The sequence below is a fragment of the Lolium rigidum genome, chromosome 1, assembly GCF_022539505.1.
Source record: "Lolium rigidum isolate FL_2022 chromosome 1, APGP_CSIRO_Lrig_0.1, whole genome shotgun sequence".
Lineage (NCBI taxonomy): Eukaryota > Viridiplantae > Streptophyta > Magnoliopsida > Poales > Poaceae > Lolium > Lolium rigidum.
In genome coordinates this window covers 234,807,742-234,830,233 of record NC_061508.1, presented here as the reverse complement: position 1 = coordinate 234,830,233, position 22,492 = coordinate 234,807,742, and positions in this window count along the sequence as shown.

The following is a 22,492-nucleotide window of genomic DNA, read 5'->3' as shown; positions in this document are numbered from 1 at the left end:
CTGGCATGGTATAAAACCGAGCCCACAGAGGCAAAAAACCCTAGCCTCCTCGCGCCCTGCCCGCGCCCGCGCCGCCCTCCGTCGCCGGCCGCCGCCTCGCGGCCCCTGCCCTCGCCGCGCCGCCTCCGGCCCGCCGCTTGCGCCCGCCTCGCGCCCGCCCGTCGCCGGCCGCCGCCTCCGGCCGCGCCTCGCGGCCCCGCCCCGCCCTCACCCCTGCCCCGTTGTCGTCGCCGGCCGCCGCCTCGAGGCGCCTCCAGCCTCTGCTCCTCGAGCCGCCGGACAAGCATCGGCGTCGGCCGCCGCCTCGACCCGCCGCCAACCCTCCTCTCAATCCGCCGGAAGGGAGCGCGGACCGTCCGATCCTCAGGCCGGCGAGGCGGATGCTGTGGCTCCGTCGTTCTTGGTGGAGAGGGGAGCCGCCAGGCTGCCGCCAAGATGCACCAGAGGAAGAGCCACCGCTGCACCACGGGAGAGGCCGACGCTGTGAGTGTTTTCTTCCCCATTGAATTTTCTTGGCATGATTTCCCTTAAATTTTGAGGCAATTTTCTCTCGTGCAATCAGTTGTTTTTTTGCGAGTACTTGTGCAACACCCGATTGTTGTGTGGGTGATTCGTTGTTGTTACTCGAGGAAGTCTGTGAAGGGTAGGAAGAAGGGGCTGAGGGAGGTTGCTTGTCATGTATTAATGATTCAACTGAGATGCTTAATCAGCAGTATACGAGAGATATTCATGTATAAAGCATATTACCTCACTTAGTTACTTGGCTTGAATATACAACATATTTCCCCTTAAGCTATTGTTGATAAACTATATGAGTAGTCCTGGAAAATATTCTTCGGTTGACTGTATGAGACATGCATCAGATAATATTTCTCAAGTATAAAGCCATGTCGCCATGGATTTTGTGCAAATTAAGACTTTTGCCTTGAATAAATTTCTTGTATGTCCCATTCATAAGATTCTCATTCCTGAATGTTGCATCCATTTTTGCTAGAAAATATGGGCATGGAAATTTATTCATGGCGAACACGCATGGTGGCGGCCATGATCCGCGGCCATGATCTCTACACTAGCAGCGAGAGAAAGACCTTCATCGTTTGCTGATCTAAATCATCTAAGATTAAATTGTATCTTTGGTAGTAATATTTTGGGCTTAGTACTTTCGGTATGTAAATCGGGTCGAGTGAGTACTCTGAATATGTGCACATTCCATTCACTATTTTGTTCTTTAAATTAATGTAGATTTTTAAATAGCTTTCAAAAGAAACCATGGAGAAAAGTGGAAACTCATAAACCATGGAGCGAGAGAAAGAAACCCCACAGCCCTTTCTCTCCTGCCCATGGCTGATCCTTGCCTGAAGGAATTGTCAGGTAGCAAAGTAGTCCACATTGACGTGCATCTTGGTGAGTGAGTGATATATTCGCCTCCTTATCTTGCTTTATTATTGATTGGGTCGCATTGCAAGATTTATTGTGTGAAGCTAGCTGCATGTATTATTTTTTAAATCAATTTTTGTTCTTGCCTCGAAGTTGCAGAGAGATAGAGAAGTGGACAAGGGTAGTACAGAGCAAGAGAAGTAGAGGAAAGAGCAGAACCGCATGTCATCTCTATCATCATGATGTCATAGAGCTATCCTGGATGATATGCATATACTTGTGATTCACTGCCGTTGGTCATCAGGTAACCTTGTGCATGCCTCTTTCATGTTTTTCAGTTTTACTTTTAGATTTATCCACGGTTTATTTCTTTATCTTGGAGAATGTTGTCTCGCCTGCCTTTCTATCACTTTCTGGCATGATAGGTGTTGATTGTGTCTGTAGCCTTTCAGGGGCATGAATCTAATTCTTCAGAGATTATCATTTATATTAGATATCTTCGACCAGGCTTCGCTATTTGAAAAATTCAGTCCATGCGATCTATTATGCAATGCATTTTGTAATGCCAATGCAATTATTTATTACCTCAAATGAGTAAGGTATCTTTCAGTTCTATAATTACCATGAAAGAAACAATGTTTGTGCCTCAGTTTTTTTTATCTTTTGGTTCAACAGAGATACGAAAATATCATAATTGAGTTGTTTCCTGAAGTAAATTATCCCGCGGGCCTCACCTCACGTTTCTGAAGTAGTTGATGGTAGTTTCAAACTTGCTTAAAATAGTATTTTCTTGAGATTTGGGATGTACCTTTTGAGTCTCAATTACCAAATGAGTGATTTATTTATTTTACTACTGCTAAGGAATAGAAACTTTGGCCTACTAAAATTTATTAAGTGTTCACCTCAGATTTCCAAATTCATTCATGCTTGCATAATTTATTATGTTGCTATATTGTGCAAACTATGAACACTTATTGTTCTCTGGTTTTGTATCTATACCACTCTCACAGTACCATAAACCTAACAGAGAAGATGAGCGAAAGAAAATTGAGAATGCTGGTATACAACTAATTATGTACATGTGTAACACCCACATATTCCTCGTATTTTTTTCCAGCAGTTGAAGTTATTTAGAAGACCTGTATAATTATAGTTTGTTCTTTTGTTCTCATATGAGCTCATCTATAGGTTATACCTTGAGTGTATGGAATTATGGCAATGTCCTGTGCATTTGGTAATTGTGGATTGAAGAAATATGTCCTCATAGAACCTGGCATTCAGGTACCTAATATGTGTTTAGTTCTGCATTAATTCACAACCCCTTAAACTTTAAGTAGCTTAGTACCTCAATGTTTATCGAGGAAGAAACCAGTTTCTCATGCTGTTTTTGCTTTTTGTAGACCACAGTATCTATTTCCATTTGCATAAGGAATAATGAATACCCACTTCGAGGGTGTTTTTATTTATAATTTACATTCCCTCATCAGTTAAGATATAATTTATATGTAATTTTTGCTATGAATTTGTTGTCCTCTGATGTGTGCAGATTCCAATCACACTAATGAGCTGTCCAACCATGCCAGAAGGGCAAAAGCGACAAAGTTCAAGGAAACATTGTTGTAAAGTCCCATTTGGGTCGTGTTGTTTGTTTTATCTAATTCATTTTTTTATTGAGTCTGGGTGCTTAATGATGGGTCTTAGAGATTAATGGAGGGCGAAAATGTATGGAATTAATAGATAAAATAGTTCTCATGTCATGGAATCAAGATACTGAACAATCTGCTAACCTGTAAATATCAGATATTCTGCTCATGTCAGTTCATTGTCCGTTCTCACAGGTATGTATTGAATGTTAATATGGAGATGGTGGAGGACGTGGTGATGCACCCTCGACTGGTCAGGGAGGCACCTGGATGTTCTTGTTTCTTCATACTGGTTTCCGGTGAGATCATGGGAACACAAGATGGCATGTATCTATAACAACACACATCGTTAAATATCATAGCTACAAATAAACATCTGCTTAATCTGAACCTTTTTAAGGCTTTTTCAGTAGCATATTTCATATGCTAATTAAAATGGTTTCAATATATTCCTTCTGTAGCCCATCAGATTTTGAAGTTGAATATTTTAATGTTCAGAGATCATGTCTCTTTATGCATCAGCTATTTAATTTGTATGATTGTATCACAAGGTAGAGTGGTAAACACATGGAGAGAAGGAAGTCTGACTCGATTTTGCTTCAGCTATTTGCAGTTTCTATTTCTTGGTTTGGCTTCTTGGGTCCTGGATGGTAGGCCCAGAGGTGGAAAGGCGAAGAATTTGATGGAAGACACAAAGAACGAGGATGCCGATAGTGGGGCCAATGAGGTTAGATTATGGCTGGCCAAATATACTATCTCTGCAGGTGATTCTACATGGTTTGTGGAGAAAGTTCATTTGTTTGATAATTAATTCTGATCCCCAGGTTTCAAGAATCATCGATGGTGATGTGGACGATCCTTGGATCCAGAGATGGATCATTTGGCTAGCCAAATGTGAGTTGCAATCTCTGAATTCCTTTCAGTTTTTTATGGTTGTTCTCTGATCTGCAAGTGCGCTAATCATGGCCTTTCTATTAGAATATTATTACAGCTGATAGTGTACCTTTCTATCTCATAGGTATGCCTCTATACAAAATCACATGGAAAAAAGAATTCTACATGATAGCTTGATGATGTGATGACCAATTGCTTTATTCGTAATGGTGCAAGATCTTGGTCATATGATTTTGAAGTGCTAAACCTTTAATTATTTTATTTAAAATCACATGTGATTTTCCACTTTTGGCTATGTGACCTGATATCATTTTTGTGTGTATGCACAAATTATTTATTTGCTTAAGCAGCTAAGCTACAACTTTAGATGGCGAGTACTTAGTCCATGTCGAGCTAAGAAAATTGCCTCGCGTTTCTTCCTATATGCATCAATCAAATTTCATGAGTATTTGCAGCTATATAATCTCATGGTTTCTCTTTCTCATGTTAGTGCAGTTTTTTTAAGGCAAGACTTGGGGTCTGCATTGTTCATCAATTTATAATGGCATAGGCTAGACATTCATCACTTGTGTACTCACCTCCCTTCATCAAGCCCCACACTCCAGCTTGAGACCGACTCCGACGAGAGTAGTACCAGGTAACTCATTACACTTAAGTGCCACTTTCTTATTCAGTTTCTTGGCTATGTGCATTTGGTATCTACTAGGTGGCAAGTAGGATGGTGATTAAGATAGCACTATAATGAAGAGTATAGTCCAGGCTATCATACCTGAATATTGTTAAGATACATTTTTATTCAAGAGCGTTGGTTTTCTATTTACATGTTACAAGAAAGTTTTGGACCATAGTCTTTTCTAAAAACTGCTCTTGGGGGACTTCGATGTGATATTTTTAAAATTTGTAAGATTCCACCTTATGTTTATGGCTGGACCATTTTTAAGTACCAGCCTTCACAAATTACCACTAAAGTTGCAGTTTGCTGGATAGATTTGTAGGTTTTGAATTTGAGCATAAAAGAAACACATGTTATAAATACAAATCATAATATGTAACCACAAAAGGATGAGTAAAAACTGTTCATTAGAACCATAGGAAACTGATTGCTTCTCTTTTTATTCGGTGTGCATAGAATAGTTTCTTGCCAGTTTGAATCTGGATGGTTCGACTCTCTCTCATTGTTCCGTATTGGAAGTTTCTAAAGAGCTTCAACCATCCATTTTGCGTTGGAATGAGGTACAAGATTCAGTAGGGGGGGTCTGTTCCTTTCAACAACAGAATTAAAATTTTGGTTTTTACAATATCCATAGAGTTTTAATTTCTGCGTTGTTTTCTAGGCGAATGGTTACATGCATTGGTGAAGTAGACTTAATTAGGAGGCCTGACTCAAACTGGAAAAACATGCTGGTAAACATGAATTTCAGTTGATTGTATTAAGCAAAGCATCCCTAGCAAATCAGAGTGCCATTATCTGTAGTCTAACTTGCAACCTCTTAGAGAAGTATATTGTTTCTTGATTTATTTGTTTATGCTATTCATCTGACTGAATCTGGCTTAACAGAGTGACGGATGAAACATTGTAGTGTGCTAGGACCTGCACCCTCACATACTTTTTAAAATAGGCTTTCTACAGAGCATGATATCTAGAAAATGAATTGATAAACGGTTCTAATTTTCCGTGGATGTAGATAGTCACTGAAGATGCATTACGGGATGCGCCTTTTATTTGAAATCCTCTCATGCGTCCATGTTCTGTGTCTGGTGAAGCGTATGATATCCTCTATATAAATAAATAAGATGGGAGCTCTTTTACTATGTGTAAATACTTTAGGCCTCGGTAAGTGATACGTCTCCAACGTATCGATAATTTCTTATGTTCCATGCCACATTATTGATGTTATCTACATGTTTTATGCACACTTTATGTCATATTCGTGCATTTTCTGGAACTAACCTATTAACAAGATGCCGAAGTGCCAGTTGCTGTTTTCTGCTGTTTTTGGTTTCAGAAATCCTAGTAACGAAATATTCTCGGAATTGGACGAAATCAACGCCCAGGGTCCTATTTTGCCACGAAGCTTCCAGAAGTCCGAAGAGGAATCGAAGAGGGGCCATGAGGGGGCCACACCCTAGGGCGGCGCGGCCCCCCCCTTGGCCGCGCGGCCCTGTGGTGTGGGGCCCTCGTGCCGCCTCTTGACCTGCCCTTCCGCCTACAAATAGCCTCCGTGACGAAACCCCCAGTACCGAGAGCCACGATACGGAAAACCTTACTGAGACGCCGCCGCCGCCGATCCCATCTCGGGGGATCCAGGAGATCGCCTCCGGCACCCTGCCGGAGAGGGGATTCATCTCCCGGAGGACTCTACACCGCCATGGTCGCCTCCGGAGTGATGTGTGAGTAGTCTACCCCTGGACTATGGGTCCATAGCAGTAGCTAGATGGTTGTCTTCTCCCCATTGTGCTTCATTGTTGGATCTTGTGAGCTGCCTAACATGATCAAGATCATCTATCTGTAATTCTATATGTTGCGTTTGTTGGGATCCGATGAATAGAGAATACTTGTTATGTTGATTATCAAAGTTATATCTATGTGTTGTTTATGATCTTGCATGCTCTCCGTTACTAGTAGATGCTCTGGCCAAGTAGATGCTTGTAACTCCAAGAGGGAGTATTTATGCTCGATAGTGGGTTCATGCCCGCATTGACACCTGGGACAGATGACGAGAAAGTTCTAAGGTTGTGTTGTGCTCGTTGCCACTAGGGATAAAATATTGATGCTATGTCTAAGGATGTAGTTGTTGATTACATTACGCACCATACTTAATGCAATTGTCTCGTTGCTTTGCAACTTAATACCTGGAGGGGTTCGGATGATAACCTGAAGGTGGACTTTTTAGGCATAGATGCAGTTGGATGGCGGTCTATGTACTTTGTCGTAATGCCCAATTAAATCTCACTATACTCATCATGATATGTATGTGCATGGTCATGCCCTCTCTATTTGTCAATTGCCCAACTGTAATTTGTTCACCCAACATGCTATTTATCTTATGGGAGAGACACCTCTAGTGAACTGTGGACCCCGGTCCAATTCTCTATACTGAAATACAATCTACTGCAATATTGTTCTACTGTTTTCTGCAAACAATCATCTTCCACACAATACGGTTAATCCTTTGTTACAGCAAGCCGGTGAGATTGACAACCTCACTGTTTCGTTGGGGCAAAGTACTTTGGTTGTGTTGTGCAGGTTCCACGTTGGCGCCGGAATCTCTGGTGTTGCGCCGCACTACATCCCGCCGCCATCAACCTTCAACGTGCTTCTTGGCTCCTACCGGTTCGATAACCTTGGTTTCATACTGAGGGAAACTTGCCGCTGTACGCATCACACCTTCCTCTTGGGGTTCCCAACGGACGCGTGTTGTACGCGTATCAAGCAGCTTTTTCTGGCGCCGTTGCCGGGGAGATCAAGACACGCTGCAAGGGGAGTCTCCACTTCTCAATCTCTTTACTTTGTTTTTGTCTTGCTTAGTTTTATTTACTACTTTGTTTGCTGCACTAAATCAAAATACAAAAAAATTAGTTGCTAGTTTTACTTTATTTGCTATCTTGTTTGCTATATCAAAAACACAAAAAAATTAGTTACTTGCATTTACTTTATCTAGTTTGCTTTATTTACCTGTTGCTAAAATGGCCACCCCTGAAAATACTAAGTTGTGTGACTTCACAACCACAAATAATAATGATTTCTTATGCACACCTATTGCTCCACCTGCTACTACAGCAAAATTCTTTGAAATTAAACCTGCTTTACTGAATCTTGTTATGCGAGAGCAATTTTCCAGTGTTAGTTCTGATGATGCTGCTGCCCATCTCAATAATTTTGTTGAACTATGTGAAATGCAAAAGTATAAAGATGTAGATGGTGACATTATAAAATTAAAAGTGTTCCCTTTCTCATTAAGAGGAAGAGCTAAAGATTGGTTGCTATCTCTGCCTAAGAATAGTATTGATTCATGGACTAAATGCAAGGATGCTTTTATTGGTAGATATTATCCCCCTGCTAAAATTATATCTTTGAGGAGTAGCATAATGAATTTTAAACAATTAGATACTGAACATGTTGCTCAAGCTTGGGAAAGAATGAAATCTTTGGTTAAAAATTGCCCAACCCATGGACTCGACTACTTGGATGATCATCCAAACCTTCTATGCAGGACTAAATTTTTCTTCGCGAAATTTATTGGATTCAGCTGCTGGAGGTACCTTTATGTCCATCACCCTTGGTGAAGCAACAAAGCTCCTTGATAATATGATGATAAACTACTCTGAATGGCACACAGAAAGAGCTCCACAAGGTAAGAAGGTAAATTCTGTCGAAGAAACCTCTTCCTTGAGTGATAAGATTGATGCTATTATGTCTATGCTTGTGAATGATAGGACAAATGTTGATCCTAATAATGTTCCGTTAGCTTCATTGGTTGCCCAAGAAGAACATGTTGATGTAAACTTCATTAAAAATAATAAATTCAACAACAATGCTTACCGGAACAATTCTAGTAACAACTATAGGCCATATCCTTATAATAATGGCAACGGCTATGGTAATTCTTATGGGAATTCTTACAACAATAATAGGAATTCACCCCCTGGACTTGAAGCCATGCTTAAAGAATTTATTAGTACACAAACTGCTTTTAACAAATCTGTTGAAGAAAAGCTTGGGAAAATTGATATACTTGCTTCTAAAGTCGATAATCTTGCTGCTGATGTTGATCTTTTGAAATCGAAAGTTATGACTAATGAGAATCATCATAATAAAATTACTACTACAGCAAATGCCATCCAAGTTAGAATTAATGAGATTATAAGATTAATGGCTGAACTGCGTGCTAGGTGGGATAGAGAAGAAAATGAAAAACTAGCTAAAGAGAAGAATGTAGCTAAAGTTTGGACTATTACCACCACTAGTAATGCTAATGCTACACATGTTGCTGCACCTCCTACCAATACTAATAAAAGAATTGGTGTTAGCAATGTTTCCACTTCTAATGCAAAGCGCGAGAAACTGCCTGAAATTGCTAAAACTGCTGAAACTGCCTGTGATAAAGCTGCTGAAATTTTTTCCAACATTGGGGATGATGATCCCATTGCTTTAGATTATAATGGTTTGAATTTTGATGATTGCCACATCTCTGAAGTTATAAAGTTCTTGCAAAAGCTTGCTAAAAGTCCTAATGCTAGTGCTATAAATTTGGCTTTCACGCAACATATTACAAATGCTCTCATAAAAGCTAGAGAAGAGAAACTAGAGCGCGAAGCCTCTATTCCTAAAAAGCTAGAGGATGGTTGGGAGCCCATCATTAAGATGAAGGTTAAAGATTTTCATTGTAATGCTTTATGTGATCTTGGTGCAAGTATTTCTGTTATGCCTAAGAAAATTTATAACATGCTTGACTTGCCACCGCTGAAAAATTGTTACTTGGATGTTAATCTTGCTGATCATTCTACAAAGAAACCTTTGGGGAAAGTTGATAATGTTCGCATTACCGTTAACAATAACCTTTTCCCCGTTGATTTTGTTGTCTTGGATATTGAATGCAATGCATCTTGTCCAATTATATTGGGAAGACCTTTTCTTCGAACTGTTGGTGCTACTATTGATATGAAGGAAGGTAATATAAAATATCAATTTCCTCTCAAGAAAGGTATGGAACACTTCCCTAGAAAGAGAATGAAGTTACCTTTTGATTCCATTATGAGAACAAATTATGATGTTGATGCTTCGTCTCTTGATAATACTTGATACACACTTTCTGCGCCTAGGCTGAAAGGCGTTAAAGAAAAGCGCTTATGGGAGACAACCCATGTTTTTACCTACAGTACTTTGTTTTTATTTTGTGTCTTGGAAGTTGTTTACTACTGTAGCAACCTCTCCTTATCTTAGTTTAGTGTTTTAATGTGCCAAGTAAAGTCGTTGATAGAAAAGTTCATACTAGATTTGGATTACTGCGCAGAAACAGATTTCTTTGCTGTCACGAATCTGGGCAAAATTCTCTGTAGGTAACTCAGAAAAATATGCCAATTTACGTGAGTGATCCTCAGATATGTACGCAACTTTCATCCAATTTGGGCATTTTCATTTGAGCAAGTCTGGTGCCATTTTAAAATTCGTCAATACGAACTGTTCTGTTTTGACAGATTCTGCCTTTTATTTCGCATTGCCTCTTTTGCTATGTTGGATGAATTTCTTTGATCCATTAATGTACAGTAGCTTTATGCAATGTCCAGAAGTGTTAAGAATGATTGTGTCACCTCTGAACATGTTAATTTTTATTGTGCACTAACCCTCTAATGAGTTGTTTCGAGTTTGGTGTGGAGGAAGTTTTCAAGGATCAAGAGAGGAGTATGATGCAACATGATCAAGGAGAGTGAAAGCTCTAAGCTTGGGGATGCCCCGGTGGTTCACCCCTGCATATTCTAAGAAGACTCAAGCGTCTAAGCTTGGGGATGCCCAAGGCATCCCCTTCTTCATCGACAACATTATCAGGTTCCTCCCCTGAAACTATATTTTTATTCCATCACATCTTATGTGCTTTGCTTGGAGCGTCGGTTTGTTTTTGTTTTTTGTTTTGTTTGAATAAAATGGATCCTAGCATTCACATTTTATGGGAGAGAGACACGCTCCGCTGTAGCATATGGACAAGTATGTCCTTAGTTTCTACTCATAGTATTCATGGCGAAGTTTCTTCTTCGTTAAATTGTTATATGGTTGGAATTGGAAAATGATACATGTAGTAATTGCTATAAATGTCTTGGGTAATGTGATACTTGGCAATTGTTGTGCTCATGATTAAGCTCTTGCATCATATACTTTGCACCCATTAATGAAGAAATACATAGAGCATGCTAAAATTTGGTTTGCATATTTGGTTTCTCTAAGGTCTAGATAATTTCTAGTATTGAGTTTGAACAACAAGGAAGACGGTGTAGAGTCTTATAATGTTTTCAATATGTCTTTTATGTGAGTTTTGCTGCACCGGTTCATCCTTGTGTTTGTTTCAAATAAGCCTTGCTAGCCTAAACCTGTATCGAGAGGGAATACTTCTCATGCATCCAAAATACTTGAGCCAACCACTATGCCATTTGTGTCCACTATACCTACCTACTACATGGTATTTTCCACCATTCCAAAGTAAATTGCTTGAGTGCTACCTTTAAAATTCCATCATTCGCCTTACAATATATAGCTCATGGGACAAATAGCTTAAATACTATTGTGGTATTGAATATGTACTTATGCACTTTATCTCTTATTAAGTTGCTTGTTGTGCGATAACCATGTTCACTGGGGACGCCATCAACTATTCTTTGTTGAATTTCATGTGAGTTGCTATGCATGTTCGTCTTGTCTGAAGTAAGAGCGATCTACCACCTTATGGTTAAGCATGCACATTGTTAGAGAAGAACATTGGGCCGCTAACTAAAGCCATGATCCATGGTGGAAGTTTCAGTTTTGGACAAATATCCTCAATCTCAAATGAGAAAATTATTAATTGTTGTTACATGCTTATGCATAAAAGAGGAGTCCATTATCTGTTGTCTATGTTGTCCCGGTATGGATGTCTAAGTTGAAGAATAATCAATAGCGAGAAATCCAATGCGAGCTTTCTCCTTAGACCTTTGTACAGGCGGCATAGAGGTACCCCATTGTGACACTTGGTTAAAACATGTGCATTGTGATGATCCAGTAGTCCAAGCTAATTAGGACAAGGTGCGGGCACTATTAGTACACTATGCATGAGGCTTGCAACTTGTAAGATATAATTTACATGATACATATGCTTTATTACTACCGTTGACAAAATTGTTTCATGTTTTTAAAATAAAAGCTCTAGCACAAATATAGCAATCGATGCTTTTCCTCTATGGAGGACCATTCTTTTACTTTATTGTTGAGTCAGTTCACCTATTTCTCTCCACCTCAAGAAGCAAACACTTGTGTGAACTGTGCATTGATTCCTACATACTTGCATATTGCACTTATTATATTACTCTATGTTGACAATATCCATGAGATATACATGTTACAAGTTGAAAGCAACCGCTGAAACTTAATCTTCTTTTGTGTTGTTTCAATGCCTTTACTATGAATTATTGCTTTATGAGTTAACTCTTATGCAAGACTTATTGATGCTTGTCTTGAAGTGCTATTCATGAAAAGTCTTTGCTATATGATTCACTTGTTTACTCATGTCATATACATTGTTTTGATCGCTGCATTCACTACATATGCTTTACAAATAGTATGATCAAGATTATGATGGCATGTCACTCCAGAAATTATCTTTGTTATCGTTTTACCTGCTCGGGACGAGCAGAACTAAGCTTGGGATGCTGATACGTCTCCAACGTATCGATAATTTCTTATGTTTCATGCCACATTATTGATGTTATCTACATGTTTTATGCACACTTTATGTCATATTCGTGCATTTTCCGGAACTAACCTATTAACAAGATGCCGAAGTGCCGATGCTTGTTTTCATGCTGTTTTTTGTTTCAGAAATCCTAGTAACGAAATATTCTCGGAATTGGACGAAATCAACGCCCGGGGTCCTATTTTGCCACGAAGCTTCCGAAGTCCGAAGAGGAGTCGAAGAGGGGCCACGAGGGGCCACACCCTAGGGCGGCGCGGCCCCCTTGGCCGCGCGCGCCCTGTTGTGTGGGGCCCTCATGCCGCCTCTTGACCTGCCCTTCCGCCTACAAATAGCCTCCGTGACGAAACCCCCAGTACCGAGAGCCACGATACGGAAAACCTTCATCGAGACGCCGCCGCCGCCGATCCCATCTCGGGGATCCAGGAGATCGCCTCCGGCACCCTGCCGGAGAGGGGATTCATCTCCCGGAGGACTCTACACCGCCATGGTCGCCTCCGGAATGATGTGTGAGTAGTCTACCCCTGGACTATGGGTCCATAGCAGTAGCTAGATGGTTGTCTTCTCCCCATTATGCTTCATTGTTGGATCTTGTGAGCTGCCTAACATGATCAAGATCATCTATCTGTAATTCTATATGTTGCGTTTGTTGGGATCCGATGAATAGAGAATACTTGTTATGTTGATTATCAAAGTTATATCTATGTGTTGTTTATGATCTTGCATGCTCTCCTTTACTAGTAGATGCTCTGGCCAAGTAGATGCTTGTAACTCCAAGAGGGAGTATTTATGCTCGATAGTGGGTTCATGCCTGCATTGACACCTGGGACAGTGACAGAAAGTTCTAAGGTTGTGTTGTGCTGTTGCCACTAGGGATAAAACATTGATGCTATGTCTAAGGATGTAGTTGTTGATTACATTACGCACCATACTTAATGCAATTGTCTGTTGCTTTGCAACTTAATACTGGAAGGGGTTCGGATGATAACCTGAAGGTGGACTTTTTAGGCATAGATGCAGTTGGATGGCGGTCTATGTACTTGTCGTAATGCCCAATTAAATCTCACTATACTCATCATGATATGTATGTGCATGGTCATGCCCTCTCTATTTGTCAATTGCCCAACTGTAATTTGTTCACCCAACATGCTATTTATCTTATGGGAGAGACACCTCTAGTGAATTGTGGACCCCGGTCCAATTCTCTATACTGAAATACAATCTACTGCAATACTTGTTCTACTGTTTTCTGCAAACAATCATCTTCCACACAATACGGTTAATCCTTTGTTACAGCAAGCCGGTGAGATTGACAACCTCACTGTTTCGTTGGGACAAAGTACTTTGGTTGTGTTGTGCAGGTTCCACGTTGGCGCCGGAATCTCTGGTGTTGCGCCGCACTACATCCCGCCGCCATCAACCTTCAACGTGCTTCTTGGCTCCTACTGGTTCGATAACCTTGGTTTCATACTGAGGGAAACTTACCGCTGTACGCATCACACCTTCCTCTTGGGGTTCCCAACGGACGCGTGTTGTACGCGTATCAGTAAGTGGTACTTCTGTGTTGGCCAAATATACATGTGAGGATGCGGTATTGCAGTGATCCCGGGTAAGTATTTTTTTGTGATGATAACAAGATGAATAGCCCCTGATGGTATCGAATAGTTGTATGGAACGAGTTGGATTCAGGCTTTCCTAGGCTTAAATCAATGGCATGATTGGAGTTCATGGACAATCAATGGTTGTGGTATGATTTTAAATTTGTGATGTGGTCTGTACCCATACATACAAGTTTCCATTTTTTGATTCTTTCAAATTTATTCATAAGGTTCTGAAAGATTTTCCTATGCTATACACCGGTCATAACTAATTATCTAACAACTCGCTATTGTACTAATTGATGAACTAATTCCTTTATGAGGTTGAATGGAAAACTACCTTGACCAGATTCCTTTTACTAATTCCTTTTCTCTTTTTTTCAGTGATATATTTAATCTCATTTACTCTGTGTTGTTAATGTCTTTGATTTGTATTATTCAATTGGTGAGAACCAACTTGCATTCTAAGCCGCTGGTTCTTTTCCATGTGCTCAATTATGTTATAATACAGTGAAAAGACAAAACGAGTCTAGCTGTCTAACAACACATCTCTGTTGTGTTTTTTGCTCTATGCATTTTGATATGAGCTGTTGGTACATATTTTGTTTTAAACCACGATGTTTTGTTTTGGTCTGTTTTCTTAGTAAAACCAATTGATACTTAGTTCAACCAAGTGTCAGTAGCTTGCATAGTTCTATGGTAATTTGATTAGCTCAAAACAACTAAAGGTTAACAAGATGATAGACTATCGGGACTAGAATGCAATTGGAGGCATATGAAGAACTTCCCTGTGCTATTTACTGCTATATAGGACTTCCTATTATGGTTATGAAAGTTCACGTATCTATGAATATAATATGTTAAATGCAATTTAGAATACTTAAAAAGGTGCCATGTGCTCTTGGTTTATAGTGTTCGGGAATTATTCATGCAACTCCAAAGTTTGTTGCGCTCCATCACTTCCGCCTCCGACTTCTCTCGTTTTTCTTCTTTTGTAAGCAACCAACAACTCTGTCAGTCCCTTCCGCCTCGACTTCTCTCGTTTTTCTTCTTTTGTCGGCAACCAGCAACTCCAGAATTAGCAAGACCAGCGGCGAGACAAATAATTGAGTATCAGATATTGGAGATCCAAAAATGTTCCAGCTTACCTCATTTCCATGGTTTTTGAGTCACGACTCAAAAGTGTGTCGTCGAGGTTGTGAATCAGTGTATAGTCGACTAAAGTTGTTGTATAATCGCGAGTTGCCGTGATTTTTGGAGAATAAGTGGCAACTATTCAGCGTCTATACATCGACTAGAAAACCATGCTCCTTCCAATAACTAAGAGTATGAGATTCAGAATTTTATGCAATTTTTATGTTAATTGCACATAGTAAAATCTTAGAAATTTATTATCATATTGGCAGCTATTTTTACCACTGCTATAGAAAATAAATATTGGCATGAGATCCACGGGGTCGTGCGCCAAGGCGCACATCTAAATCTAGTTTCTATACACTACCCAACGCGGTGCGATTCCCACGCTGTTGTGGATATACTTCATAGGTGTACCATCGACAGTGCCTAGATCCGGCAAGCCCAGGTGGCCCCCAGATAGTGGTGGTGGCATACGGCCCACCGGGCGGCCCAGATGTAGTTGATTTAAGATGGAACATGTCCAGTCCAGGAACAAGGAGCCGGATCCAGCCCGGCATGAGCCAAGAGTTGGATCCGGCAAGGCCCATGAAGGTAGGCGGATCTAATACAGCAAGTTGGGTATAGGCAGACCCTTGACGTGCACGGTAATGTAATATTCTGTAATTAGACAACTTGTATTCCGGGTAGGCCTCTCCGTAGAAACCCTAGATCTGTGCGCCTATATAAGCCGGATCTTGGGAGTCAAGAGGCACAATCACAACTCATTATAACAACGCGAAAGCGCCCACATAATTCCAGACAAGCAGCAGTAGGCCCCGCCTCCGTGTTGCATAATGCGAAGCTAGTTAACTCGCGTACTCTTGTCCCGATGGCTATCCGCCCTATGGCCCCCTTGATGTCTACGCACGCTTATATTTTTGTAGATAGTGTTGGGCCTCCAAGTACAGATATTTGTAGAACAACAGCAAGTTTTCCTTAAGTGGATCACCAAAGGTTTATCAAACTCAGGGAGGTTGAGGTCAAAGGTATCCCTCTCAAGCAACCCTGTAATTACGATACGAGAAGTCTCTTGTGTCCCCAACACATCAAATACACTTATCAGGTGCACTAGTTCGGCGAAGAGATAGTAAAATGCAAGTGATATGGATGAATATGAGTGGTAATAACAATCTAAAATAAGTATGGCAGCAAGTAAACATGCAGTAAAACAATAAATAAACGGTGATTCGATGTTTGAAAACAAGACCTAGGGATCATACTTTCACTAGTGGTCACTTTCAACAATGATATCATAAAGGAATATAAATATAAGCACTTCACTATACTACTATGAACGACTCTCCGGTGGGATAACGATTGCGGAAGAGTGAGGACTCGCACGTGAAAGATTGCGGAAGAACTTGGTGTATCTTACATCACCACTGCGTCAAGGGTGACAGTCGGTGTACCGTGCGTTGTGCCGACGGCCGTGTTGTGCCGACGGTGAGCTCCGTCGCCGGTAGTTGGAGGCCTCTGTGCCGACGGTCCCGACATTTGGCCGTCGGCACATCATCTGCCCGTCGGCCCAAGCCGTCTCTCCCGTTGTGATATACTACTACTCCGTAGTATTATTGATGAAAGGCGATGCACGACTTGGACATGGAGTCGGTCAGGACTCACACCTAGAAGACAGAACGCGAGACAAATTACTACACCGGAACTTATTTGGACAAGCTCGTCTCCTACATGGATACCAACACAAAACTAGGGTGCCAAGACTGAGAGGCAATAAAAAACATTGACCAACGGGGGAATGATCCCTCCCTTGGCTATACGTTGTTAGGTAGGATGAGACTCTCCCCGCGGATGGACGCTAGGATGATAACCCGGTTTATTCGCCCCTCCCTGCGAAATTACCGCGAGATGGGGATTCGAACCCGGGTGGGCTGGCTGCGCACTCGCTTGCCTTGCCACTGAGCTGGAACTCAGTTCTCAATACAGAAACATGTCAGGACTAAAGTTTCCAATACAGAGAAGTTTTATATTTTGTCTCGCGTTCTTTCTCCTACTTGTAAATTCTGATGGAATCCTTGTCCGAGTCGTACCTTGTGTTTCCTCAGTAATATATACAGCCTTTTGCCATATAACTATTCTGTAAAAGCGTAGACAGGGAAAAAATTGAACTTTTTTACAAAATGGCAGGTCATGGTGCAAGTAGCGGCGGATGGGCGGACCTCCCTAGCGATCTCCTTGGCCGCATCTTGCAACTCCTTGAGCTCCCGGGTGCTCTTGCCGTCGCAGCCGTATGCACTTCATGGTGCTCAGCCGCAGTGGCTGCCAGTGTCCCCCACGCCTGCACGCCTTGGCTGATATCCTGGCAACTTAATAGAAGGCATATCCATCAAAGCGTAGAATTCCGGAATCTTCTCACGACCCACAAGACCTACAAGGTCAGTTTGCCTGTTGGTCGGCCGGAACTCGACTGGTGTGGAGCCTACCATGGTTGGCTCGCTGCGTCGGACGAATTTTCAAACCTCGTGCTCTACCACCCCTTCACCTTCAGCACGATCCCTCTCCCGCCTATCACTGATCTGGAGTGTGTCAAGGGAATCTACAACACCGAGGGAGGCATTGTGGGCTATCGTTTCACAAAAAATCATCAGCACGAGACTAGTGAGGCTGGCACATGGTTCTACCAAAAGGTGGTGCTGTCCCGCGATCCATCTCAAGATGGTGACTACACTGCTATGATCATCCACTACGACGCTAACTGGGTTTCTTTTGCAAGAGCGAAAGAGGGACGCTGCCGATCTGCCGCGGCTCTGGCCGACGGGAGCCATGATCGTTACGCCGACTGCGTCTACCACGACGGCAGATTCTACACGGTGACCTTACGCGGGGTGCTTGAGGCGTGGGATCTTCGCGGCCCGCAGGAACCAATCAAGGAGGTTATTATTGCCAACGGGGACAAGAGACGAAGGAGGGTCCTTACTAGGTTCTTAGTGTCTACGCCCTGCGGCCGCCTCCTGCAGATACGAACCCTTCGGGGCGTTCATCGCTCCAGAGAACTCAAGGTGCAGGTGCTTCAAGTCGATGTCAGAGAGCGCAAGCTGGTCAGCTTGAGTTCTTCGACGGCCTTCCAGGACCACGCGGTGTTTGTTGGGTTAAATCAGTCCGCGTGCTTGCCTACCAAGAAATTTCCAGAGCTCAAACCCAACTGTGTCTACTTCACCCCTCCCCGGTTGGTAAACCATGACAATTTTGGTCTTCCGGGTTGGAGAGGTGTTGGGATTTATAACTTGGAACAACAGAAATTTGAGTATGTTTTCTCTGGTTTTGGACCCAACTATGCAAAGTCATGGCCTACTGAAATCTGGTATATTCCGGGTATTTAAAAGATGAGAGATCTCATTAGATTAAGATGGATGGCGGTGGTTGAAGTTGCTGAACTAGCAGACAAAGATTGTGGCCTGACACTAGTGATAGGCACATTTTGCTCATTAGTGACAGGCAATGTGCCTGTCACTAGTGTATAGTCACTGGTACTGCCTATCACTAGTGATGGGAGGAATGCCTGGTAGGGGAACTAGTGACAGGCAAAAAAAATGCATGTCACTGGCATGATTAAAGGCCACGGCCATGTTGGGTTCTCTAGTGACTAGCTCATTATTCCGCCTGTCACCGGTAATGAATTTCTATATTAAAAAAAATGTATTTTTACAAATATGCAGTAACAAACAGGTACAAGGTACAATATAGCATTCGTAGGCAAAATCTCTTAATAAATTCAAGAAAAGCATTGTACAATGTGATCGTATCACAGTAAACATGTCACTCCAAAGCTAAGATTGAAGATAAGTTACACAAAATTTGAAACTAACTGGGAAGAACTATACGGCAACTACAAGCGACCCAAAGAAACCAAATACCCGGCACTTCCACATCTTCTACTCGGTAAACCAAAAGATACCAACATCCCAGCACTTCCACATCCTCTACTCATTGTATCCAACTTGAGCACCATCGTTCCCAGCCTTGCCTTCTACAGATGAATTCTTAAAGCTTTAGCCGCATAGCTCTACAAGTTTCATCACCTTAGTTTATGTAAATCAGCGAAACAAAAAAGCAGAGCAGTCATATTTGAAATACCTGATGTTATAAGGGCCACCGTATGTACTGAAGAAGGTAGAATGTATGAATGAATGAAGTAGGCCATTTCCTGGAAAAAAAGTAGCGCAATCATATTTGAATTTAAATATTTCTCAAACGCAAGATAAAGATGGCATCACCCATCTCATTATTTACTAGTGCACATTGATCGTATGAAGGTTAAACACGTCAGCTGATTTTCTAATACAACATTGTTGTTCATCAACTTTCTTCTTCTCGCCAAAGTGTGAATTTATTTTATTTTCTATACTACGAACACGTTTCACATAATTGTCTCATTAGTTCTTCTTTTGTAGGTTGCTTTATGCTTCAATACAGATGCTAATCTAAGTTTGGATGGTACCCATATCAAAGCGACTACGAGGAAAAAAGGTATGCCAAATTTTTCGCTCTCTTATGCTGTGAAGGATAGCACAAGGTTGGTTTGCTAAAAAAAAGGTTAGAACAACATTTACTCCAACTCTCACTCCGTCATTCCCACATATTGGAGGGTGCAACGACTTTGACTGCTAACCGTTCCACTCCATGGCAAAGAGTATGATATGCTAAGATTCAAGAGCAACCTATGATTTCTGCTTGACCCATATATGCAAATTTAAACCAAGAATTTTATTTAATTATTACGAGAAAAGTAGTGTTGTAGTAACCAACAACTTTTTGGCACAATGTTACTAGTAGCTCCGATCGAAATTACTTGTCACATAGTCAATGAACCTAGATAGAATTTAGGCAATAATAGAATTTAGGCAACATTTTGCCTAGATATACGACAAGGGTTATCATATATTAACATGTGTGCATGCCTCAACATATTACTCTATAAATTTACATCAGAAGTATTTACTAGAGCTCTCTAAATTAACCCACTGGAACAAGAAGAAGCATTCCAGAACAGTAATGAAAATTAGTGACTTTGAATCAAACAAAAGGGATATATCGGACACACCTGAAGCATAGGGAACATAAAAGACCGTAGCTAGTATACGATGTCAGACTGTCAATTTTGCACTAAATTGCGATAATGACCATTAGCCATTTAGACTCAAATAAGAGAAAACTTAGACCAAGCTGGACAGAGAACTAACTAGATATAATATGCCAGTAGGGCGTGCCATTGCCATGTCATTGAGCAACAAGACCTAGTTATCTCTTCTATGTGTTCTTTTACAGAGAATTAATACAATTGCTAGTCTAGAATTGTTCTATAGTGCAAAGAGTAATGTCCCATACCTCTCCGATGATCATGCATGCTTGATCAATTGGGTTGCAGCTGCCTTTGTTTCCTAGGCCTCCAGGACCTTTTCTCCTTCAATGGTTGTTCTTGTGACTTAGTTTGTTCTGCGGTACCTTCTTCAGTTTCAGAAGCAGGAGGTGAATCGGAACCATCAGTAGATGAGTCGTAGCTGTCCGAAGATTCTTCCACTCCTACAAACAGTTCTATGTGTGAGGAAGAAAATACACAAGAATGTATCACAGAAAGCATTAATCAGAGCAAGTCTGGCTAAGACATAACTACATGTTAAACAATCTATACCAATATAAAAAGAGCAAGAGGGGGCAGATGTCTAATAATCTATCAAATTCAGACTTATATAATCTCATCCTTATATAATCATCTCTGATTCCTGTGGTAGATCAATTCATTATTTTGAATATGTTCTCAAAGATTTTACTTACCTTGTAACAAAAAACAGAGATATAGCCTAGCAAGCTTCATATCAGAGATAGTTGTGCCTATAACTTCTATTTATTTCCCAGTAATTTTGGGAGATTGAAATTGATACTCACAAATTTAAAACAAAAAGGAGATGCCATGGACATAAAGAGAGAAACGCATCTGCATACGGGAACACTACAACCACCTAGAGAGGAATGTAGGAGATAGAGATTAACTATTTTTTTTAATGTCGCATGGATCTCATTGCACCGATTCATACAAGTTCTTACTGACCAAAAAAAAGTAACCTTGGCTTTCTCACATAATTCTAGCTTGCTTGTATGAGTTTTCTCTAAACTTTCAAATGATAGTATGAGGTCGTTCATATTTTTGTATTGCAGAACCACCTATTTGGATACACTTTTACCAAAAGATGACTACTGGAAATATTTACTTCATGCTAAGACAGAATGTTAAATAGAGCTAAGCCATAAGCTTATCGAAGAGAATTTTGTGAGAACGGTGTGCAAAGAGAAGGTTTCTTCAGATATGTTTTAAGGCATGTAAGCTTGTACATTTCAAACCTGGAGATTATTTGCATGTAGGGGATCATCCGATATATATGTGGAGCTAGAGACATATTAGAACATCAATATCTAGATTACAGCTGATGAAAATAAATAACCTTTGCATTTCAGTTCGGCTTCGAGGAGCAGTGGACGACACCGGACAGAAGGTCCTCGGGCGGCGGCGGCCTCGCGTCGGGTGAACGGGCGGTGCAGCGTTGGGGACGGAGGGAAATGGCGTGGCATTCGGACGTAGGGAAATGGCGCGGCTTTGGGATGCAGGGCGGTCCTTGCGTCGGGCGGCAGCGCGGCGTCCTAGGGCGGCGGCATTGGAGGGGCTGGCGGTGCGGCGTCATTGCATCGGGCGGCAGCACGGCGTCCTAGGGCAGAGGCGTTAGAGGGGTTGGCGGCGCGGCGTCCTAGGGCGGCGGCTTTGTGGATGCAGTGTCGTGCGTGAGTTTCGGCGAAGCTCGCGTCCGGGCAGGGCGTCCTGGTGTCCGGCAGCGCGTTTGATGGTCTGGCGATGTTGGAGGAGCTGGTGGCGTTGGGCGATGGCGGTTGGAGGATCTGGGGAGGTTAGGCCCTTAGGGATTATCGGAACTGGTTTGTCCATCTTTGGGGAGGTTTTGTCCAGCTTTTCGGCCGCGGTCTGTGAGCCTCATCCTTCCTCTTCAGCCTTGACAGATAGTTGACGTCATCCTCGATGATCATCTTCCCCTTCACACTGTCCCCCTGGGATGCTTTCAGACTGCACGTAGCTACAGAGAAATCCCCTTGAGGCTTCGACCAGCGGGGGAGGCTTCTGGTGAGTGATTTCCTTACGGAGATGTCATCAGGATTTTGGGGCATGTTGTCTCGGACTTGTCGTCGAGTAGATGCAGTAGCCATTCTATGCCAGTGTTGACGATGGAGGCAACTTCAGGGATCTCCCACACTTCCTTCATAGCGTTCCATAGCGCCACTGCACTTGGGCATCTGCAAAAGGTGTGAAAAGTGTTGGAGATATGCCCAAGAGGCAATAATAAATTAGTTATTA